Source organism: Erinaceus europaeus, chromosome 4 (assembly GCF_950295315.1).
Source record: "Erinaceus europaeus chromosome 4, mEriEur2.1, whole genome shotgun sequence".
Taxonomy (NCBI): domain Eukaryota; kingdom Metazoa; phylum Chordata; class Mammalia; order Eulipotyphla; family Erinaceidae; genus Erinaceus; species Erinaceus europaeus.
Window position 1 is genome coordinate 45,279,267 of NC_080165.1, and position 24,047 is coordinate 45,303,313.

A 24,047-nucleotide genomic window follows, 5' to 3' on the forward strand; every position below is an offset into this window, starting at 1 on the left:
TGCCACTTACTTGCTGAGACGCTATGGATAATTATTTATTTATTTATCTTGTGAACTTCTTTAAGCTTTAGGTTCTATACCTGTAAAGGGGTTGTTAGAATCTTCAGAGGCATTCCAAAGAGAAAGGTGTTAGGAACTTCCTCAATCTATAAATGGTATCTATTATGATTATCACCTGGAGAAGAGATTCTAATAATGATGACTTCTGTTGTCACTATCAGAGAATACTCCATTTATATAAGAAAAGGGCAGGTCATGGTGGTGTTTTCCAAGATCCACTCGTGTCTTGAATCTTCAAAGTATTCAGTGGTGACAGCTCTAAAATACATCCCTCAGGGAAACATTGCTTATAAGCTCCGTATCTATCCATCCTTCCTTCCTTCCTTCCTTCCTTCCTTCCTTCCTTCCTTCCTTCCTTCCTTTTAAAAAATTTCTTTATTTAGTCTATATAGAGACAGAGAGAAATTGAGAGAGTAAAGGGATATGTATATCTTGAGAGAGAGAGATATGCATCTGCAGCACTGTTACACCACTCATGAGTCTTCTCCCCTGCCGGTGGGGATTGGAGGCTTGAACCTGGGTCCTTGCACACTGTAATGTGTGCTTTCCAGGTGCACCACCAATCAGCCTACCCAAGCCCCACATTTTCTAGTGTTTCTTCCTTGAAATGTTTTATTCCTTTGGTGGTTTGGCCATGAAAGTCTTTTTGCATGACCATTATGCTATCTCCCCGGAGACGCCAAAGTATTTTATTCTTGTTCTATCAAACACAAAAGACAGCTACATTTATTATTTGTGATCGTACATAAATTACCGTCCTTCATGGATTTAGCCACAATGACTTTAGCACATGAGACACAAAAGAGAAGGATTAGTCTTTCTTTTAAATTTCTTTATTGGGGAATTAATGTTTTACATTCAACAGTAAATACAATAGTTTGTACATGCATAACATTTCCCAGTTTTCCATATAACAATACAACCTCCACTAGATCCTGTGTCATCCTTCTTGGATCTGTATTCTCCCCACCCACCCACCCCAGAGTCTTTTACTTTGATGCAATATGCCAATTCTAGTTCAGGTTCTACTTGTGTTTTCTTTTCTGATCTTGTTTTTCAACTTCTGCCTGAGAGTGAGATATTCCCATATTCAAGAGAAGGATTAGTCCTCATGAGGAGTTTTTCTTTATTTCTACTTAGGAGAGTATCAGCTGAGTGACTTACCCATTTAATTTTTTTTTTAAGTGAAGTGACTATAGAGAGGATGTTGGTCTTAAAAAAATCAGAAGACAAAAGGAAGTTACTTACTTGTAGGGCTTTTATTTAATAGCCTTTTCTGTACCACAGAAAGCAAAATTGTTGAGTTGTTATTTAATGTGTATGTTTGTTTTTTTTAAAAAATTGGCAATCTTTAACTCTGAAAATTTGTTCAGTTAGTTACATTGGTAAATTAGCTTTTCTTTTCAAACATCATTCTTGCAACTTCAGCAATGTATTTTATTAAAGTAAAGGAGTAGTTTTTAATGCTGGCTTTAATTAATTTGTCTTATTATTGACCCTTAGGGACAATATATAATAAATTCTACAGAATCTGAAACAATCTGCCCAGACTGTTATCCCTGTGTTTATTTTGGACCTGCATATGAATTCTTGGATTTAAATAAACAACAGAAGCAAAACATTTCCTACTGTCACAGAAACAAATGGGGACATATGCTGTAATTATACACAACCCAATATTTGTTCAGTTGATGTTTTTCAGATTTCCTTTTAGTTAGACATATCTTTCTGAACTAGGGCTCCTCTCATGTAATTCTGAAATATTTTCAAGGATATCTCATCATTTACAGATAAACTCTATACCAATTGGACTGTATTTAAGATCCTTTATTGTAAATCATCAGTCTGCCTTCTACCCTCTGCTCCATGACTTCTTATCACCCATTCTGTGGCATAGATTCAGTGTTACTGGGCCTTCATCTTATAACTGAGGAAACCCAAAAGTCTCAGTATAATTCCATAAGTATTCATGAAAGTCCTACTGTGTGTACAGCCCAGTAAGTTTTTTCTAGCAAATTAAAAACAAAGTTGGAAAGCAGAAGAGTATGTTAGAAGAGTACAATAGCACACATTTTGAGATAGATAACTTTAATTGAGCTTTAATTTTTAATTTTATTTAATTTCATTTTATTTATAAAAAGGAAACATTGACAAAACCATAGGATAAGAGGGGTACAACTCCACACAATTCCCACCACCAGAACTCCGTATCCCATCCCCTCTCCTGATAGCTTTCCTATTCTTTATCCCTCTGGGAGTATGGACCCAAGGTCATTGTGGGATGCAGAAAGTGGAAGGTCTGACTTCTGTAATTGCTTCCCCTCTGAACATGGGCATCGACAGGTTGATCCATACTCCTAGCCTGCCTCTTTCTTTCCCTAGTGGGGTGGGGTTCTGGGGAATCAGCACTCCAGGACACATCGGTGGGGTTGTCTGTCCAGGGAAGTCTGGTTGGCATCCTGCTAGCATCTGGAAGAACCTGGTGACTGAAAAGAAAGTTAACATGTAAAGCCAAAGAAGTTTTTGACCAATCATGGACCTAAAGGCTGGAATAGTGCAGATGAAGAGTTGTGGGGGGAGGGTCTCTGTTTTGTAGATAGCTAGAAGGCCTATTTTACTTGAATTCCAAAGGGCCCATGACTATACTAGTTTTTTGTTTATTTGTTTGTTTGTTTGTTTTACCCCCCAATCCTGAAATCTGATATGCAGGTGGATCCAAGTTATTGTCTGGGGAGATGATATCATGGCTGGAAAAAGGACCAGAAAACTCCATCAGGGAAGAGAGTGGCTCCCAAATATGGGAAAGGTGTATAAATATTGTTGACTATAAACCCCAATCAATTTGATTTGGTCTGGGGCCTATGTGACCTCTGCATCCCTGTACATCTGAGCTCACATTCTGTGGTCATCTGTAGGAAAATCAGGACCCATCTTCCTCAGGTGAAGCATAGAGTCTGTTGTCCAGCTTCCCTTCAGAGGATGGAACATTCTCTACCATTGTTGATCCATGTTGAGGGCAGGTTCCTATGGGGGCCCACAAAGGGGTCTGTTTTGTTGTTACTGATAGAGATGACCAATAACAATGGAGAGAGGAATTTTTTTGAGGTCTAGGCCCATCATGTCTGTTTGGGAATCTCAGGACTCCTTGACTAAGTTCCCAGCTGATGGGGTGGTCTGATAGTGACTAAAGAGTCATTGTTAAAGTATGCCAGTCTCTTGCCCTTATTCAGCTTTTGCAGTCCTTGCTTTGATAAGGATAGCTTGGGAGTGAGTGAGGGAAGTATAATAGGAAGTAGTTGAGGAGGTTATCTAAATCTTAAGTAGACACTATTTCATTACGAACTTCATGGTGTCTTTTTAGGACTTTCTATTTAGAACCCTCACAAGGCTAGAAATAGTGTTTATGATCTAGTAATTCCTCTCATAGGGATATAATCCTAAGGAGTCAAACATACCTATCCAAAAAGATCTGTGTATACCTATGTTCATAGCAGCACAATTTGTAATAGCCAGAACCTGGAAGCAACCCATGTGTCCAACAACAGATGGGTGGCTAAGAAAATTGTGGTATATATGTATATATGGTATATATACAAATGAAATACTACTCAACTATGAAGAATAATGAATCCATATTCTTCAACCCATCTTGGATGGAGCTTGAAGGAACTATACTAAGTGAGATATGCCAGAAGAGAGAGAAGGATGAGTATGGGATGATCCCACTCATAAAAGTTGAGAAAGAAGAACAAAGGGAAACACAAAGCAGAATTTGACTGGGCTTGTAGGATCGCACAACAGTAAAAGACTCTGGGGGGTAGGGGAGGGAGGGTAGATTTTCAGTCAGAGTGGGGGTGGAAAAAAAAAGATACTTTAGCTTTTCCATAGTTGAGATGCAGAAATGGGACTGAGCATGGTGTATAGCACTGAGTACAACAGAATGTGCACTATGTAGAGGGAGTAACAAGAAGCCTATTTATACATTTTGCATGAGACTAGATACTAGGGGATTATAAAAACTAACTTAGGAAGTTTAGGTGGATATGGTCTGCAATAATGACCAAGGAAGACTTACTCTCTTCTTTATCTTCTAAAATCATGATTTCCCTTATGTTTACCCATAAAAGCTCTTCTAGCCTTCTGCAGTATGTCACTCATATCCTTGAATATAAGGCAGATTTTTTTCCCCACCAGAAATAGGTGTATTAAATATAGATGATAGGGGGGCTGGGTAGTAGCACATCGGGTTACATGCACTTGGTGCAAAGTACAATGACTGGCTCAAGGATCCCATTTCAGCCTCTGGCTCCCCACCTAAAGGGGGTCTCTTCACAAGCAGTGAAGCAGGTCTGCAGGTGTTTATCTTTCTCTCCCCTTCCTGTTTTCCCCTCCTCTCTCCATTTCTGTTCTATCCAACAACAGTGACAGCAATAATAACAACAACGATAAACAATAAGGGTAACAAAAGGGGAAAAAAATAGCCTCCAGGAACAGTGGATTCATAGTGCAGGCACTGAGCCCCAGTGATAACCCTGGAGGCAAAAAAATAGATATAGATATAGATATATAGATGAGAATTAGATGTGATCATTACCTGAGAGGTTACTCAGTGGTAGAGTGTAGGTGAGAAGTCCTAACTTTGATCCATAGCACTATGTATAATGGAACGACACTCTGGTCCCCTCCCAATTAATAAATAAATATTTAAAAAATAAATATAAGACCTAAGATTTCTGTAGCTCCTCATTACAAGTAGTATGTTCAAAAGTAATTTTCAAAAGTAAAAATGACTTATATTTCTGATAGCCTAAAATAAAATTTTTGCTTGCTGATTTTTATATTTCTGATAGCCTAAAGTAAAATTTTTGCTTGCTGCTTTTCTCAGATTTGTTTGTGTCCAAGGTAAATGATTGACTTAATAAATATTCTGTTTATAGATTAATTGATTAATTTCCATACCAATTTGATTTCTTTTCTCTCCATTAAAAACATAACAATTCCTACTAAATTGTGAATAGAGACATTAAGATGGGAGCATTCATTCTCTGGTGGGGAGTGGAGAGGAGGAAACACATATTTCCTATCTGTCGGGCTCAATGAATAATGGCATCATTGATACTGAATAAGAACTCTCAAAGCAGTTCTCAAAAGTTGAGGAGAAACACTGTAAGAGCTTGTGAATATGACAACAAATGGAAGCAGGACTCTGAGTTTTAATAGTATCTACATAGTGTTAAATTCTCAGTTACAGTTTACTGTTTCTTAAAAGCAAAAGTATCTACTCTCTGACTTTCGAATATATAATTCTACATTGTGTATAAATGTCATTGCAGTGGTTTGTTAGAAGTGATAAAAGATATACCTACATTCATATATTGACTCAGTGATCTTCAATTTGTGTAAGTTTGGGTGAACTACTGAATTTTTAAAATTATTTATCTTACTTCCCAGAGTACTGCTCAATTCTGGCTTATGGTGGTGTTAGGGATCGAACCTGGGACCTGTGGTGTCTCAGGCATGAAAATTCTTTTGCATAACCATTATGCTCTCTCTCCAGCCTGAGCTACTGATTCTTACTACCTTCTGTTTCTTCATATGTTAAATAAAGACAGTAATAGTTGTAGTCTTCTAGAGTTGATTTTTAGTACTAAATGAACTGTTTATCTAAAATATCTGAACTCTTACTTGGCACACAAGACAGGCTCATTCATAATTATCATTTTTATCAGTGCCATATTGTAACAGCATGATGAGTAGCATCACCTGTTCTTTGAAAAGAAAATACATTGCCCTGGGATTTATGAAACCCAATTTTGCCATAAGCTTCTGAACCTTGGGGTTTTTTTGTTTGTTTGTTTGTTTTGTTTTTTTCCCCTTAGCTGTGGCAGGAAAGGCTGTAGAATAGAATGATCTCAGATCAATGGCTCACTAATAGAAACATAAACCAGTCATTTTATGCTGCTCATTCAGTTGTTCCAGTGGACTTTTCAGAGGCAAATCAAAGACTTGTTTAGCCACTAGAATTACATTGAATCGTGCTTTGAAACATTTTTAATTTTAAGTTTTTCTTACTGCCTTTTGGTTAAGTAGCTAGAATAATGCTACTCTGGAAAATAATTCTGAGTCTTTACAGCAAAAGGTCTTGTGCTGGGGCTAAGAAACAAAGCAAAACAGCAACCTATAGACCTCATAGAGTAAATAGGCAACCACATCAGAACATTTCCAAAAGACAAAAACAAACAAGCAGAAACACCTTATTATCCCCCCAGCCCTATATTTACATACACATAGATACAGATTCACAATTCAGGACTATAAAGTTATTACGTAGTGAATACTCCAGTCACTGGGGCACTGTGCCGGCACTATGAATCCACCACTCCTGATGGCCATTTTCTCCCCATCATTTCATACAATAGGACAGAGAGACATTGAGAGGGGAGGGGAGATAGGAGAGAAAGATTTACACCTGAAGATTTACTTCACTGCTTGTGAAGCATCCCTGCAGGTGGGAAGCAGAGACTTGAAATTGGATCATTGTGCGGGTCCTTGCGCTTAGTACTGAACCAGCTGCACTACAGCCCAGCCCCATGAATACTGAGAAACTTAACAGCATCATAAGCTATAATGTGTCTTTGAAATATTAATTTGAATCACTAGCAATTGCAATTAAGACCTTCTCAACATCAGATTAATACATTTTTAATCACTTCCTAAAAAAATGTCATGCTAGTAAATAACAGTGACCTTTAGTAACTATGGTTTCAATTTTCATCTTCGGGGGGCAATCCTTTTTATTAATTTACATTTAAAAAATATCTTGATACCAAAATTTAGAGCCAGTCTGGTGATGACTTATCTAGGAATCAATGTGGACATGGGCACTTTCTGGTCTGACAGATTGTAAACTGTTGACTTAGAACTTACATAACAGTTTGCACCATATGGCATGTTGCTCAGATTTGCTGAAGCCATTATTTTCAGGCATTGTTAATACATGTGATTCAGGAAAATAGGTTGTAAGTCTGATTCTTATTCTACCAGCATTGTTGTATATTGGGGGGGGGGGGGCTGAGAGGAACAGAGGAATGCCTTCAGGTCATAAACTGTTGCTGTACAGAGAGCAGTCCTGCTTTATTCTGTTCCCATGATGGAAAGGTTTGTGTACACAGAGATAGAAATGGTTTCTGTCAGGGGGCTAGGCATAACACACCCAGGTTAAGTGCACATAACACCGGGTTAAGTGCACATAGTACGAAGGGCAGGGGCTGGCACAAGGATCCTGGTTCAAGCCCCTGGCTCCAAACCCGCATGGGGGGTGGGGTGGTGGGTAGGGCGTGGCAGGGTGAGATCACCTCACAAGCAGTGAAGCAGATGTGCAGGTGTCTTTCTCTTCCTCTGTCTCCTCTTCCTCTCTCAGTTTCTCTCTGTCCTATGCAACAACAGCAGCAGCAAAAACAACAATGAAAAAAAGATGGCCACCAGGAGTAGTAGATTCGTAGTGCAAGCACTGAGCCCCAGCTATAACCCTGGAGGCAAAAAAAAAAAGAAATTATTTCTGTCATACATTGTTAAACTGAAGCAAGAATGCTAATAAGACAAAACATGTATCCATCAGACTTTACACCAGAATATTGACAGTGACCAAAGTAGAAACAAATTTTATAGAAGTATTCATTACTTTGTCATTTAAGAATATAATTCATATGTCTATATGAAGTACACAAGTGCCTTGTGTAGAATAAATACTTGGTAGTTGTTAACTGCTAGGTTTTTCAAAACTAGAACTTTTCCATATAGGTTTGAAAAGCAGTAGTCACTGACTAGTAGAAAAGTTTTTAAGTGGTCCGGGAGGTGGCACAGTGGATAAAGCACTGAATTGTCAACCATGAGATCCTGAGTTCAATCCCTGGCAGCACATGTACCAGAGTGATGTCTGGTTCTTTCTCTCCTCCTTTCTCATTAATAAATAAATAAATAAATAAATAATAAAAGTTTTTAAAGATAGATTATAAATGATGCATTATACCCTAAAAGTCATTTTTGAAATTGTTTGCAAAATAGTCCTAAGACTTTGTTTCACAACCTTTTACATATTGCTTCACCAATATCTAATGTAATAGTTTTTTTTTAGTAACTCACCTTTATTAAATTTTCCTAAACATACAAATAATTGGTTTTTTTATAATTGACTTTTTTTTCATTTTTTAAATGATTTATGTAGTTATAGAGAAGTGCAACTGACACCAACTAGCTTAGGAAAACACACAACTGACCCTTTGTAAGTGTATATAACTGAGCTGTTGGGAACCCAAGAATAGTCTGCCAGCTGCGGTGATTTAAAATGCAGTGGGCATGCACCAGTGTATTTTACAGATAGGAGAAAGAATCCTGGTTAGTTCAGAAAACTGGATAAGTCACTCAAGAAACATTTCTCTGAATCTAGGCTAATATATAGCAGTGATAAAATTTTGGATTTTAATCAAGACAATGAGATGTGATGATTTAATGGATTCAATTGTAATCTCAGATTCTCTCCTATACCCTCATCTCTGAAAGAGATTTGTGTTGGGGGAAATCATATTGGAGTGCTTTGACTTGGACCAAAGCCAGAAATAATACAAATAGTATTCTCCCTCCTGTCAAATTCTCTAGAGTTCCCAACGCCTGTTTTTGGTTTGGGTATTGTTTTAATCCTCTCTCAAGGACTATAAATATTTTGTACCCTGCAGGCCAGAAAAGTAGTTGAGTCAAGTCTGCTTCTGTATCTCAGAGAGACAGCAAAAAACACGGGATAGAGGTGAATGTTTGCTTTTGCAGCAGTTGTTTTATGTGAAAACACCTTCCTGACTCACTTTAAAATGCATTCTCTAAAGACAGTCCTCACAAGTAGGGTGTCTTATTTTCTTCTTTTATACTTGGCACCAATGCCTGATCACCTCATCAGTGAGTCAGCCACTTTATCCAACAACACAAAAGAACCAAGTTCTGTCAGCCCAGCACTGCTGCCTGGGTGGAAACATCCGTCTGATGAGTCACTCCATGCCATGCTTCAAGTAGGACTCCCAAGGACTGCACTGTTGATGGCTTTTGGATGCTTGTATGGAAAATGACACTAAGATCTACCTTTACCCTCATGGCCCAATTTTTTTAAAAATTTTTTTATTATCTTTATTTATTTATTGGTTAGAAACAGTCAGAAATCGAGAGGAAGGGAGATACAGAGAGGGAGAGAGACAGAGAGACACCTGCAGCCCTGCTTCACCACTTGTGAAGCTTTTCCCTGCAGGTGGGGACTGGGGGCTTGAACCTGGGTCCTTGCGCATTGTAACATGTGCGCTCAACCAGGTGCGCCACCACCCGGCCCCTATGGCCCAATTTTTAAAGATCCCTTTTATCAGGCCTCTTAAGCGACAAACTTCTGTTACTGATTAACACATCACAATCTATTTATGTATTTTATGTCTTTCTTTCACAGCTGTGCAAACCTTATTTCAAAGAAGTGAAGTAGAGTACAGGAATAGATTTCACTAGTGCAGTAAATAGTCCAAGCAAAGTTACACAAGGGCCACAGAAAGAGTGACCCTTCTCCCTCTGGATTCACTTACTTTATTCTCAATACTACTTTCACCTAGATTCAATTTTTCATTGATCCATTGAGGTTATGTGCCTTGCACTCTCCTCGCCCCCCCCCCACTTGATTTGTGACTAATAGTGGGTTATAAGATTGTGAGATTACAGGGTGTATAGTTCTACACCACTCCATACCTACCACCAAAGTTTTGTTTCCCTGCCCTTGAACCTCCTAAAGATAACCACCAGAATTCTCTCAGAGTCTTAGAACCTGTTTGTTTGCTTCTGGGTTTGTTTGTTTGCTTGGTTCTCTTGGTATGTTTGTTTGCTACAAATTCATGTGTACCAGTTCTCTAAATTTCACATATGAGTGAAACCATCCGGTAATTGTTTTGAATCTCTTTACTTATTTCACTATGCATAATCACCAGTTCTATCCATTTTGTCCCTAAGACACAACACTGTCTTTTGTTATTGCAGAGTAGTATTCCATGGAATGTGAATATATATATATCTCCCATAACTTCTTAATATATATATATATATATATATATATATATATATATATATCCATAACTTCTTTATCCAGTCATATGTAGTGGCCATTTAGGCTGCTTCCACACTTTGGCTGTTGTAAATAATGCTGCTAATGAACGTAGGGATGCATATGTCCCTTCAGATTATTCTTTGAGTGGCTCTTGGATAAATGTCTAAGAGTTGTTTTGCTGTGTCATAAGGTAATTCCTTTTTCACTTATAAAACTTCAATTTCTGAGACTGAGGGTGTAGTAGAGCACAGGCTTTACATATATGAGGCCCTGAATAACAGTAAAGTCTAGTGGACCAGCTAAATAGCTCACTAGGACAGGTACTGCTTTGCCATGTGCACAACCCAGGCAGGCCCTCACTGCACTGAAGGAGGTTTCAGTGGTGCTATAGTCTCTTGCACTCTCCTTCTTAGAAAAGAAATAAGCAAGCAACAATAAAAACTTAAGCCTACCGTCACCAAGCTCAGCCTTAAAACATTAGTTTATCTAAACTCTGTTTTTTTATTATTCAACTTAAACTTAGATTAAAGTTAGCACATGTGACCATTTCAAAAAGTTGTTCTATTTGAAAGAGGGATGTACCAAAACTTCAAGTTAGGCATTCCCCACCCCTATAGGCATGTGCGAAGAACTTGTCTAGTCTTGCATGGTGCAGGTGCTATGACTTGGAAGTAGGCCACCTGCCGAATCCAAACTCATCAAAATTGTTGTTTCTGTCAGCCCGGTTTTAAGAGGAAAAACAGCCTCATGAATGTATAAGCCTAGGGATTCCAAATCATTTTCTTAAATTTTACTTTCAAAAAGTAGAGAGAAAAGAAGAAAAGCTGAAGACTATTCAAAGAAAAGTATTGACAGTGTTGCCATCTTCAGTGTTCTTCTGTATAGTTGCTGTAGAAGAATGAGAAATACTCTTGTGTCATTTGCATATTTCATGTTTTATACAACTGTGATTGGGATGAGACTGCTTATTAGATGCAGATTTTAAATAAGACGGGCTATGCCTTTCTGTGTCCTAGAGCATAGCCCACTGTGACTGTTTTACCCTATGCCACTTCAGTTGCCAACTATTAGGCATATGAATGATAGGAACATTTTCCCTCTATCCCTAGTTTCTCTTCTCTGGTTAGCTAGGAGAGCCCTGCTACAAGGATATAATTACCTTGGTTATTCAGCTCCCAGTACACACACCTGATAGATTTGAGTTCATTGCTGCTATTCCCAGAAGGGACAGATTATGCACAAATATGGAGGTTGAGGGTGTTAGCTTCTCAAAGATCAATTTCTTATGTGACTCAGGACTGAGTGAATCAGGTCTATGACTTTTCTCACAGAAATTTATGCACATGTCCTCTCTACTGCTCTGTTGTGTTCTGGGTTGCCTTGGGCATGCCTGTGTTTTAAAGACATGTCTACACAATTATGGGAAGGTTAATCATAAACCTCACAGAGTACATTGCCATCTTGGTCACGGTTATTAACAAGTGAGTCAGGAATACCCTGTGGATTCCCTGCACCAGACACATGAAGCTGGTATCTGCAGAATTGCTGCCTCCTCTCTGGCACTGGTCCTACTGGAAAACCACAAGGCTCTTGGGTTTGACAGTGTTGTGGCTTTGCTCAGTTTGTCTGGGATAGAAACAAACACTCACAGATCCTCTTACTTCCCACAGGGCTTTTGAAGTTTCCCTTATGAGTGAGTGCATTCCCCTAGACAAATAGCACTTCATTCTATTTGAGTGTGAATTGTAGTCAGGAAATGTTTAGGATACTGCATCTTTTATAGATTCTCCAATTCCCACCATCTAGCATAACCCCCCCTTTTTTTTTTTAATTTGAGCTGAGTTTCACAAAGCAATTGGCAAGTCATTTTCCCCTGTGTTGAAAAAGGGAGTGACTATGTTTAAAAAGTAGAAATGGCTCAAGGGAGAAGGGCCTTTGTTCTTTGGGATTAACCAGCTTTTACTTAATAGACCATATAGGAATCTTTAATGTTTAGTACTTTCTCTTTATCACAGAATTTAACCATTGCTTGTGTTTCATAGAGTGTTTGTTCTGTTGAGGAGGACAGGAAGCTGTGTGAAAGTCAACCATGCATTTTTGTGCTTTGGTTAACAGTCAGCCTTTTTACAGTTGTTGCTTAATTGTTTCTTATGAAGCCCTGAAAATCACCACACCAAAGAAGTGATTAAGTATATTCCCAACTATGGATTAATACTGTCCATAAATTTACCAGAATAGAACAAATAAGGTGAACTCTATGAAATATGCTTTCATCCACCATTTTATTTATATAGTTTATTATGTTAGTTCCCCCTCCCCTGTACCTTTCTGAGATACCTTTGTTCTAAAAAAGTCATGATGAATATGTTTTTGTCTACCGGACAAACGGTGTTAGCATATTTTTCCTTCTTCCCCTCCTGATGTCCTAACAGCACACATACACACCCAACAAATACACATGCCTAGACCTACACCATACATGAAGTCACATACATAGGCATGCACTTACACATACTTCTAGCATGCATGCTATCAGTACATACACATGTACTTAGGTAGGAACACATCTGCATAGCACCACTTTATTTCATGTGTTAGATTCAGTGGAATGTAAAAGTTGAACCTCCAGGGAAACAACAACAACAGAAAATAGCAATAAATGATTCCTTTAAACATTTTGGGAGGTGGGAGTGTGAGGGAGAGGTACTTGCCAGAACATCACTCTGACATATATTTGTGGTGCCAGGGATCAAAGTCAAGATTACATGCTTGTAAGGGGAGCATTGTGACATGTCCTGCATTCCTTTTTCCAAGGACAGGTGTCTTTTGTCTTTGAAGTTGAATGGCCTCACAGAATTATTTAAAGATAGAAGAACTATTTCAAGAGAAAATAATCAAATGACTGTCTACTTCTCCACACCAAAACTATCTGTGGCTGATTAAAGATTTAGGGGGATAATATTAATATTGAATAGTAACCAAAATATATTATAGACTGGCACTGACCTTGTATTGATAAATGTGATACATATATCCTGCCAGCAATCCTATAAGGTAACAGTTATTACTACATTTTCTCTAATAAACCAAAAGAGGGAGTCGACCACAGCGGGTTAAGTGCACGTGGCACAAAGTGCAAGGACTGGCATAAGGATCCTGGCTCAAGCCCTTGGCTCCCCACCTGTAGGGGAGTCTCTTCACAAGCAGTGAAGTGTCTATCTTTCTCTCCCCCTCTGTTTTCCTCTCCTCTCTCCATTTCTCTCTGTCCTATCCAACAATGACGATAACAATAGTAACTACAACAATAAAACAACAAGAACAACAAAAGAGAATAAATAAATGTTTTAAATCTTTTTTTAAAAAAAAGAAACCAAAAGCGTGCCCAGGTTCACTCAACTGGTAATGAATTGATTTCATATTTGAAAATAAAACTATGAAAAAAGATAAACGGGGCCAGGTGGTGGCACACCAGGTTAAGCACTCACATTACAGTGCTCAAAGATCCAGTTTCAAGCCCCTGGTTCCCACCTGCAGGAGGAAAGCTTCATGTGTGATGAAGTAAGGCTGAAGTTGTCTCTCTGTTTCTCCCTCCTCCCTCTCACTTTCTGTCTGTCTCTACCCAATAAAAGATATATAATAAAATTTAAAATATATATAAACAAGGGAAAGAGAGAGGAGACAGGCTGGGAGTATGGATCAACCTGTCAATGCCCATGTTCAGTGGGGAAACAATTACAGAAGCCAGACAGACCTTCAGCCTTCTGCATCCCACAGTGACCTTGGGTCCATACTCCCAGAGGGTTAAAGAATAGGAAAGCTATCAGGAGAGGGGATGGGATACAGAGTTCTGGTGGTGGGAATTGTGCAAAGCTGTACCCCTCTTATCCTATGGTTTTGTCAATGTTTCCTTTTTATAAATAAAAAATTTAAAAAAAGATAAACCATAAAACTAAAGGAAAATATGTATGAGTACATGTACAAATTGGAATAACATTAATCCAAAAGGATTTTAGAAGTATAAGGCTACAGTCATAAAGGAAAAGATAAAATTTTTGAATATGAAAGAACTAAAGCTTTATGGAAGGTAGATAGCATAATGGTTATGCAAACAGACTTTCATGCCTGAGGCTCCAGAGTCCCAAGTTTAATCCCTCCCCCCATAAGCGAGAGCTGAACAGTGCTCTGGTTTAAAAAAAAAAGAAAGAACTAAAGCTTTTATATAATATTGACAGTACATAGTAGATCTTAGTCAAACAGTTATATTACTATATAATGAGCATTTTAAAGTTCAGTGACTAAACCAGTTGATTTATAATAATAGTAAGCCTGGGACTCAAACTGCGCTGTCATTAAGGAATAAATACAAATAGACAATAAACAGAGGAAAGGAAATAATTGAAACGAGACTTTTGTTCTAGCTAGTCACAACCAAGATTGTATAAAGACTTCATACATTGCTAGATGACTTAGTACTTTTACTATTTGGTTATGTCAATAAAAAAATGTATCAGATATAAGGACAAATATTATAGTAAAAAGGAAATCATCTAAATGTCAGTGATAGTGAACTCATTACATTACTTAAACTTAAAATTGGAAGCCAAGCAACTATTTTAAAAAGCCGTTGCATCTTTCTAGAGGTGGAAAAACGTTCATTATTTATTTTAAAAGAGTAAGATATTCTTGAGACTTAAAGCATAGCGATAAAGTACATTTTAGTCTCTCTAGAATCTAGTCTTGCCTAGATTTGTAAAAATATGTGAATTCTAATAGTTTTTTGTATTTATCCTTTAATTACTTGTGCTTCAGGATAGTTATTTAAGGTTGGAAAGGAGAAAAATTATGTTCTAGAAACATTATAATTGTGTGTTCTACTTTTTTATATTTCATTTTGTGCTGCACATAATATTTTCTTCTCTATATTCATATCTTTATTAAATATGATGACTTTGGATTATTCTGTCAAGCATAACAATGTTCAACTAAAAGAATTTGCCTTTTTGAAAAACATTTTTTTCCAGTCACATGAATTTTATTTTAATGTGCTGGAGGTTACCATGGGTGTCAGTAAAAGTATAATCTGTAATTTCTATCAAAATCATCCAATTAGTGGATGCATATTATGTTGACACATCTGTTCACACCCCAGTGCCTTATTTAACAAAGGCTTCTGTAGTCTTTAGAGGCTCATTAGCATTTCAAAAACAGTCATACTTTGACCAAACTATGAACTCTAATACAGTGATATAATTCTTTTAAGTCCAACAAGCAGTATTTGCCTCAGTTATCACTAGATTTAATTAGATCTAATTAAGTACACTTTAGTCTGAGAACAGCAGTGTCAACATAGGAATCGTTCAGTCAATATGACAGCCTGCCATATACTTGACATTCAACTGCAATTACTCCTGTTTTCAAAAGAGCTAACAACCCAGTAGTATAGCAGAAGTGCAGCACAGTATGGTAAGTCCTGGGAGTAAGTAAAAAATACTATGAAGACCAGGGAAGGGAGCAGTTAACACCCAGTGTTACGTAGTGTGAGTCACTGATTGTGGAGAAGCGTCAGTCTTAACATTTTGGAGTTGTTATAAACTGAAGCTACTCACTAGAGTGAGTAGAAGCTACTCACTTAAGTGAATGACTTTTAGTTATGTAACTATAGCTTTATACCTACTCTCAAATCCCAGTCTCCTTCACAATCACAATCCACACCTATGATATCCCTAAGTATTGTAAGGCTTCAGTGATATAAAATGCATTATAAACAAGACAATTGATTAAAATTCTCTTTTTCCTTCTCTGTAGCATTAATAATAAAAGCATACAAGTTAGAGTTGTTAATTCATATCTTGGTTTAGTATTTAAAATAATGGACTTAAGCTAGAGTAAATTTTATTCGTGTATCTTTATGTCCTTAGGGGTTCTTTGTTTTATGTTTTGTGCAATTTTAGTAAACAGATTGGTTCTCCTCCCCATGCTTAAAATGTCATAAACATTTCATGTAATTCTATAGTGTTCATTCTTGTTTTTCATTCGTTTGTTTTAATAAGTGAGCTTTAGTTTAAAAATCACTCCTACCAAGGAAAAAAGAAATGTGATTTTTCATTGAAAGAACATCAGGAAAATCATTTCTCCTATTTACCATCAGGAACAGATTTTAGAAGTGGAACATTTTACTGTTTAATGCAGAAACAGATATAAATGTGGTTAATGACTTTAGACTTTGTGTAGGCCTGGTAAAAATCTCTTTGACCATAATGCTTTCTTTCTACAGTCAAGTTCATTTATCAAATACAGTTCTCACTTTCTTTCAAGTTACTAAATCAGAATTGAAATAATGAATTCAAGTCAGGATGTCTGAAGGCATTTTGTCCACACTCTCATCCTGTTCTCTTCCCAGAGGCTTGTTAACCAATGTGGAAGATCAAAGAGGGTTGCTCCATTTATCTGCTTGTGCAAAGAAGTACTGCTTTCAGAATGCCTTCGAATGGCAACTGAGTCTGGTTGAAACCACCATAACTTCTCATAAGTCTAAATACAAGCTGTGTTTAATTCCCAGTCTTCTACACTACTAGGTCTTGTCTCTGGATTGAAAATTTGTCTTTTGGCGTGGGTGTTGAGTGTATATGTGTAATAAGGAAGGTCATTTAAGAAAACATCAACAAAAAGAATATTGATATGTGTGAAAGACTAACAACAGGATAGGTAAAATATTTTCTTAGGGCCCAGGGGGTGGTGCACCTGGTTGAATGCACACCTTATAGTCTACAAGGGTCCAGTTCAAACCCTTGATCCCCACCTAAAGAGAGAAAGCTTCATAAGAGGTAAAGCAGTGTTGTAAGTGTCTTTCTTTCTCTTCTATACCATTCTTCCCTCTCAATTTCTCCCTGTCACTATCCAATAAATAAATATTTAAAAATATTTTCTTAGTAGAGGCTTCTGTCATGATGTTTAATTCTAATATAAAATCAATTTAATTTTGAATACGTATGGCCAGACCTGATGTCTGAGCAATTCCCAGACCCCAGCAAAGGGATCAAGTTTTCAGAGTCCTGAAGACAATGGGTAACACTCCAAAATATGGGCTTATTTTCTGCTCCACCTTCATTGTCTGAGCATCTGCCAAGAACTAAGTTTCTACCTCCTAATATTTGGCTGATAATTACAGTATCATCTCGCTTCTGATTGCTTCTTTGAAATGCACACAGTATATTTTGAGAAAAGCTTTGAGAATAAGTTGAGGAGTAACTGTCCTTCTAGGAGCTTCCACAAAAGAATCTGAAGGGATTCCACAAAAGAATTTGAAAGTCATAAAAGGAGGGAGTAGTACAGGCAAGGAAAGCCATTGCTAAGATTATTAAGAAATCAAAGAAATAGGAAAAGAAGACTTTGAAGAAGGAAAAGAAATGCCTATCTGCAATTCACCTCACACAGCTTCGAGAAACCGCAGTTATGCTCCAGAGGAGTGTGAGGAAACAAGTGAAAGATCTAAAAAGAAGAAAAGGCAAGAATCCCAGGTCCTTCAGGAAAAAGGAAGAACCACTTATCTCCAAACCCAAAAAAACAAAATCTTTTTCCAAGGAAGAGCTAGTGACCTTAGGGCCTGGGTGGTGGTGCACTTGGTTGAGCACATGTTATAATGCGTAAGGACCCAGGTTCAAGCACCTGGTCCCCATCTGTAGGGGGAAAGTTTCACAAGTGGTGAAGCTGTCCCATAGTCATCTCGTGGCCTTTCTCCCTCTCTGCCTCCCCCTTCTCAATTTCTGACTATATCCAACAAATAAATAAATATTAAAAATTAATAGTGATCTTAAAGATAACCAGGTTGATGTAGTCCCATAGGTTTATTTTTGTTTTATTCTTCCCTGCAACTGGGTCTGTATCATTAAGATGTCTATGAAATTTAGAAGGAAAAGAGTTCCACCAATATTTTCCTCTAAGTATTCGATAGTTTCTGGTCTAATATCCAGGTCTTTGATCCATTTGGAGTTTACTGTTGTTTCTGGTGAGATATAGTGGTTCACTTTCATTCTTATGCATGTTTCAACCCAATTTTCCCAACACCATTTATTGAAGAGACTCTACTTTCTCCATTTAATAGTTTGGGCCCCTTTATTAAAAATTAGATGTCCATAGGTATGGGGGTTTCTTTCTGGGCTTTCAGTTCTGTTCCACTGATTTCTGTATCTATTTTTGTTCAGTTACCAGGCAGTTTTGATTACAGTGGGCTTCTCATATAGTTTGAGATCTGAGAGTGTGATGCCTCCATTTCTGTTTTTTTTTTTTGTTGTTTTTTTTTTCCTCCAGGGTTATCGCTGGGGCTTGGTGCCATGGCTCCTAGAGGCCATTTTTCCCATTTTTATCCTCCTTGTTGCCACTATTGTTATTGTTGTTGGATAGGACAGAAAGAAATTGAGAGAGATGGGGAAGACAGAGATAGGGAGAGAAAGATAGACACCTGCATTCCTGCTTCACTGCTTGTGAAGCAACCACCCTGCAGATGGGGAGCCCGGGGGCTGTAACCAGAATCCTGACACTGGTCCTTGCACTTTGCGCCATATTCACTTAACCTGCTACACTACTGTTCAGCCCCCCCCCCCATTTCTGTTTCTTTTTTTCAAGATTGTTTTGGTGATTCTAGGTATCTTCTGGTTTCAGATAAATGTTTGTAACTTTTGTCCTATTCTCTTAAATAAAATTGGTAGTGCCTTGATGGAGGTTGCATTACATTTATATATGACTCTCAATAGAATATTCATTTTGACGAGTTAATTCTTCCAGTCCTTGAGCATGGAATATCTTTCTACATCTTTGTATCATTTTCTATTTCCATGAATAGTGACTCATAGTTTTCAGTATCCAAGTCTTTCACATCTTAGTTAGGTTTATTCCTAGATACTTTGTTGATTTTGCTGCTATAATGAATGGGAGTGGTTTCTGGATGTGTTCTTCTGACTTCTGTTTGTGTAGAGGAATCCACTGTTTTTTGTATGTTAATTTTGTGGCCTGACATCTTACTATATTGCTTAATAATTTCCAGAAGCTTTCTGCTAGATTCTTTAGGTTTTTCTATGTATACTATCATATCATCTGCAAATAGTGGTGAGAGTTTGACTTCTTCTCTTCCAATCTGCATTCCTTTAATTCCTTGCTTTTGCCTAATTGCTATGGCGAGAACTCCCAATACTACACTGAATAGTAATGGTGATAGTGGGCAGCCCTGCATAGTACCTGATCTGAGTGGGAATGCTTTCGGCTTCTCTCATTGAGTATGATGTTGGCTGTATGTTTGCTGTATATGGGTTTCACTATCTTAAGGAATTTTCCATTTCCATTTTTTATAGTGTTTTGATCATGAAGAGATGTTGGATTTTGTCAAACGGTTTTTGTTTGTTTGTTTGTTTGTTTTTTCCCTCTGTATCTATTGAGGTAACCATGTGGTTTTTTGGTTTTGCTTTTATTGCTGTGGTGAATCACATTGATTAAATTACATATACTGAGCCAGTCTTGCATTCCTGGGATAAATCCCACTTGGTCATGATGAACCATCTTGATGAATATACTACTGTATCTGGTTGCCTAGGATTTTGTTCAGTATTTTAGCATCTATATTCATCAGAGATATTTGTCTGTAGTTTTCTTTTTTGTTGTGTCCCTATATACTTTTGGTATCAGAGTGATGACTCCATCCTGATTTCCCTGGACAGAAACCTCACCAATGTGTTCTAGAATCTCACCTCTCCAGAGCCCTATCCCACTAGGGTAAGATAGAAATAGGCTGGGGGTATGAATAAACCAACCATATCCATGCTCAGTGGAGAAGTACTTACTTCCACCTTCTGCACCCTATTACACCCTATAAAGAATTTTGGATCGTACTTCTAGAGGGATAAAGAGTAGGAAACCTTCCAGTGGAGGGGATGGGATATGGAACTAGTGGTGGGAATTATGTGGAAATGTACCCCTCTTAAACTAAAATCTTGTTAATCATTATTAAATCACTAAAATTAAAAAAAAAATAGACAACCAGTACTATTTGTCTTCCCAAGAGGAAGAAATCTCCCCAAGACGAACCAGTGATCTGAAAGAGGCAGGAAACTGTATTGTTTCCAAGGAGGATGGGGGAGGAAATCCATTGAGGAGCCACCCAACAGTGGCCCTGAAGAGGCTGCTAACAAGAATAGCTCCAAGAAAAAGGAAAAAGAAAAAAGAAACTGCCCCAGGATGATTAAAATGAATTTTACCTAACCCATTTCCTATACTCCAATAAAAACAAATTCATAAGAGTACAAAAAAAAAGTGTATGTGTAGTGGGTAGTAATTTCAACACCATATTCTTCTCAGAGTATATGCACAGAAGTATACACACACAGTATTTATAATAAACTTGTGTATCTAGGAAAGCCTTTTCTGGTCACACCCATTTCAGAAATTCACATACTCAGCCAACATGTTTTGAATGCCTCTAGATACCAGATGCCTTGCTAGATGCCAGAAATCAGAAATAGAGAAGGGTTTATAAATTGTTGTATTTTTGCTTTTAATAATTTATTATGGGGAGTCCGGCGGTAGCGCAGTGGGTTAAGTGCACGTGGTGCAAAGCTCAAGGACAGGCTTAAGGATCCCAGTTCAAGCCCCTGGCTCCCCACCTGCAGGGGAATCGCTTCACAGGCGGTGAAGCAGGTCTGCAGGTGTCTTCCCCTCCTCTCTCCATTTCTCTCTGTCCTATCCAACAACAACGATATCAATAACAACAACAATAACTACAACAACAATAAAAAGGGCAACAGAAGGGAAAATAAATACACAAATATAAAATTAAAAAAAAATATTTCCTTTTTGTTGCCCTTATTTTTATTGTTGTTGTAGTTATTGTTGTTATTGATGTCATTGTTGGATAGGACAGAGAGAAATGGAGAGAGGAAGGGAGGACAGAGAGGGGGAGAGAAAGATAGACACCTGCAGACCTGCTTCACCGCTTATGTAAAAAATGGCGACTAATCCCTAGCACTGCAAAAACGGTATCATCTGTTTTCCATCTACACCATGCCTCAGCCTCGCGTGAGCTTAATGTGCAGCTTGGCGATACGAGAATCCGGCATGAAGCCCAGCCAGTCTGTCTTGGCGTTACTCTCGATCGCACTCTGTCATTTCACAAACATCTCATAAAAACTGCAGCAAAGGTGGGCGCGAGGAATAACATCATTGCAAGACTTCAGGTGTCTCTGTCTCCTCCCCCTCTCAATTTCTGACCTTCTCTATCCAATAATAAATAAATATGTAAAAATTTAAGGGAGTGGGGCGGTAGCTAAGGGGGTTAAGCGCACGTGGCACAAAGCGCAAGGACTGGCGTAAGTATCCTGGTTCCAGCCCGAACTTCCCACCAGCAGGGGAGTCACTTCACAAACCGTGAAGCAGGTCTGCAGGTGTGTCTATCTTTTTCTCCCCCTCTCTGTCTTCCCCTCCTCTCTCCATTTCTCTCTGTCCTATCCAACAATGATGGCATCAATAACAACAACTACAACAATAAAACAACAAAGACAACAAAAGGGAATAAATAAATATTTAAAAATATTTTTATTCTTAAAAATTAAAAAAGAATAAAGATAAACTCATTTAAAAATAATTTATTATAACTTGATAATAACAAATATAAATCATAGAGCACACAAAGTTATCCCATTTTGTTTATCAACTTCCTTACTGTGGAGTATTTAACTTGGTTACCATTTACAGTATTGTAAATAATGCTGTAATGAACATCAGTTGACAAGGGCCCCTTGTGAGAGTGTCTCTAAGGTAGATGCCTCAGAGACACTTTTTTCCCCTTTTTTTTTTTTTGTAGGGCTAGGAAGTTTTCCTTCAAAACTACTACATTTGCTTCATCTCCTGCCAGAAACTTAAAAAAAAAACAAAACACGGTGCCAGGTGGTGGTGCACCTGGTTAAGTGCACACATTGCAGTGCGCAAGAACCTGGGTTCAAGCCCCTGGTCCCCACCTGTAGGGGGAAAGCTTCGTGAGTGGTGAAGCAGGGCTGCAAGTGTCTCTCTGTCTCTCCCCCCTTTTCCCCCCTTCCTTCTGAATTTCTGTCTTTATTCAATAATACATAAAAATATTTTTAAAAGGGAAGTCGGCGTTAGCATAGCAGGTTAAGTGCATGTGGCATGAAGTGCAGCCAGTTGAGCGCACATTGTGCTAAGTACAAGGACTGGTGTAAGGATCCAGGTTTGAGCCCCTGGCTCCCTACCTGCAGGGGAGTCGCTTCACCAGCGGTGAAGCAGGTCTGCAGGTATCTATCTTTCTCTCCCCCTCTATCTTCCCCTTTTGTCTCCATTTCTCTCTGTCCTATCTAACAACGACAACATCAATAACTAACTACAACAACAATAAAAAACAAGGGCCACAAAAGGTAAAATAAATAAATTTTAAAATATATTTATATATTTTTAAAAGACACTTTTCCCCCTCAGTCCATCTATATTTGATTCTGCCAGAATTTTACTCATTTCTAAACTAATGGATGAAGATTTATCTGTTTTATATGGACCTGTTTTTAAATCACTGAGATTAGCAGCCATGGTGTAGTCTGGCTAACTTTAAAAAAAAGAGGAATTAATAGGCAGAGGCTAGGGGAGTAGGGATGGAGGGGAACAGAGCACCACATCCTGGACCATGTTAATTTTTTTTTTTTTAAGATTCGTTTCATACCACTCCTAGGCACAAACCAAATGACACAAAGATACTAATTTAAAAGAGCATATATACACTTCTCTTATGTGTATAGCTGTTGTACTTATAATAGTCAAACTACGTATTGCCCTAACTACCCATTAATAGGCAATTGGAATACTACTGGGCCATTAAAAAAGATGATGTGTTGTTTGGGACAAAATAGAGCCATAGGTGATTGTGCTAAATGAAATAAGAAAAGTAAAATGCAACTACCAGGTGGTTTCATTCAGACATGTTATAATTACCACAAATGAGCATGCAAAAGTAATAATTACCAAACTGGCTTTTACATTCTGTGAAAGCTGCAGTGAGAAGGGGAGGGAGAGGGGGCAGGTTCCGAACATTTGATGTGATAACACAGAGACTTGGTGATATGTTTGGTGAGCTCTAGGCTGATTCATGTATAGGTGTGAAACTACACTCCTGAACTTTTGTAATACTGAAATTAATATTAAATTAATACAACTAAAATAAGATTTTTAGAAGATGTATTTTATTTAGTTCATGTTGTGGTTGGGAGAAGAGAGAGGGGGGGAGAGGGAGAAAGAGAGAGAGAGACAAAAGAGTCAGAGTAGCACCCTGTCACATGTGGCACCAAGAATAACCAGGAACCTCAGCCATGCAGTCCTGCATTCTTTTTTTTTTTTTTTTATTTAGTTTATTTATTCCCTTTTGTTGCCCTTGTTGTTTTATTGTTGTAGTTATTATTGTTGTTGGATAGGACAGAGAGAAATGGAGAGAGGAGGGGAAGACAGAGAGGAGGAGAGAAAGATAGACACCTGCAGACCTGCTTCACCGCCTGTGAAGCGACTCCCCTGCAGGTGGGGAGCCGGGGTTCGAACCGGGATCCTTATGCCAGTCCTTGTGTTCTGCGCCACCTGCGCTTAACCCACTGCGCTACAGCCGGACTCCCCGCAGTCCTGCATTCTACCAGCTTGAGCTATTTCCCCAGTCTTGACAGATTTTTAGGAATCTTGCTCTGCAACTACAACTGGTCACAGTATAATAAGGGTCTGCTAAAATCTGGTCCCATTTTGCATGAAAGATTACATCTATCCCAGTGCTTACATCATACTATACCCATTTCTTTTCTTTCTTTCTTTCTTTTTTTTTGAAATTTCTTTATTGGGGAAT

At 38.1% G+C, this 24,047-nt stretch overlaps 1 protein-coding gene across 8 annotated transcripts in view; it reads left to right on the forward strand.

Annotated features, from left to right (window-relative positions):
* The window catches only part of KIF13A (kinesin family member 13A), a 255,765-nt gene that overhangs the window by 116,605 nt on the left and 115,113 nt on the right, over window positions 1-24,047 (forward strand). The window lies entirely within an intron of this gene.